Raw genomic sequence first — 1,608 nt, forward strand, 5'->3', positions numbered from 1 at the left:
TGCAGGAACCAGGAGGCGAAAGCAGAGGTCTGAGGCCCATGTCCTGAGGTCAGAGAGCAGAGGTGGTCCAGGCAGTACCCGGAGTCAAGGTGAGGAGGGTGCCCTGAGTGTACACCAGGGGCTCCCCATCCCAGAACAGAGGGGACCCCACATGGGCCTAGTCCCACCACCTTGTTAGCCTCGGAAGTCTTGGACTGTGCTGACTGCACCCTGGGGAGACACCTCACTTCCTTCTTCAGGTAGCCAGGGGACTGGATGCCCCGGAGGCTTGCGCCTGTGAAGTCTGAGAACACCTTTCAAGAGGAGATGCATAAGTGGCCTGTGGCCGCCCAGGGTGTGGTTTTCAGCTGAGGCTGTTCACATCCCCTCTCTCCACCATCCAGGCCTGTGGTCCCCATATGTCCCCATCTGCCCCCCGCCCCCCTCCGCCGCCTCCCTCCTGCCTCAGGCTGTGGTTTGATCCCAGGCATCGCGCTCATGGTCGACATGAGTGAGCTGAGCAAGCTCGAGGAAGAACTTAGGACCCAGGCCCAGGGCCCATTGCAGGTGCAGCTCTTGGGGCCTGAGGCAGGGGAGACTGCAATTGCCCCCCACCCCAGTCTCTGGCCTTGCCCCCGGTAGCTCTGAATGAGATGCTGGCTAACCTGATTAAGTTCCTGCTGCTCATGCATCCGGCCAAGGAGCTGACCTCCCAGGTGGAAATGCTAAAGAAGGTCCTCAGGGATAACCAGGAGCACTTTCCGGTGGTCTTCAGCCAAGCCTCACAGTGCCTGCAGCTGGTCTGTGGTGTGGAGGTGAAGGAGGCGGAACCCAGGGAGCACATCTACATCATGGTCCCCACCGTGGGCCTCACCTATGATATGATGCTGAACAGTGGGCAGGGCCTGCCCAAGGCCGGCGTCCCGGTACTGGTCCTCAGCCTAATCATGTGGAATGGAGACCGTGCCCCCGAGGAGAAGGTCAGGGGAGCACTCAGCAGGATGGGGGGGGCTGTCGAGAGTGAGCACTGCAACTTTGGGGAGCCCAGGGAGCCGCTTACCCACATGTGGGTACAGGAGGGGTACCTGGCATACCGGCAAGTGCCTGAAAGCCACCCTGCCCGCTCTGAGTTCCTGTGGGGTCCCCAGGCCTATGCGGAGACCAGCAAGTGGGACGTCGTGGCATTTCTGCTCAGGGTCAAACAAAGGGCTTTGAGGGCCTTCCCACCCCTGTCTACGTAGCCTGCAAGGGAGGAGGATGAGGCGGGCTGAGCCAGAGCAGCATCCAGGTGATCCTTCCCTCTGTGATTGAAGAGGAAGAGGTCAGCCTTCTCAGACGTGCTGGCCCAGGCCAGCTGGGGAAACTGGTGTATAGCATCTTTGGATTCCTGTTCTCTGTGATGACATGGAGATTCATCTGTTTTCCTTAGAGAACTTTCAAAATTTGATTTTTTTTTTTTTTGTTCCATGATTGTTTTCATAGAAGGCTAAATAAACTTCAGTGTCTTAACTTAGTGAATGATGTTGATCACAGTGTGTCTGAACTTACCCAGTTCGAGAACAAGAGCTTCGCTGTTTTGTAAAAGAGATTGGAGACTCTTCCATTGTGTTTTGTGGTCCCGAACAGGAT

The 1,608-nt window shown here is 57.0% G+C and overlaps 1 pseudogene; it reads left to right on the forward strand.

The window, feature by feature from the left end:
• The first annotated feature begins 486 nt into the window (after nucleotides 1-486).
• On the forward strand, nucleotides 487-1,199 carry LOC138072504 (melanoma-associated antigen 10-like; annotated as a pseudogene).
• The last annotated feature ends 409 nt before the right edge of the window (nucleotides 1,200-1,608 follow it).

Source organism: Capricornis sumatraensis, unplaced genomic scaffold, assembly GCF_032405125.1.
Source record: "Capricornis sumatraensis isolate serow.1 unplaced genomic scaffold, serow.2 scaffold87, whole genome shotgun sequence".
Taxonomy (NCBI): domain Eukaryota; kingdom Metazoa; phylum Chordata; class Mammalia; order Artiodactyla; family Bovidae; genus Capricornis; species Capricornis sumatraensis.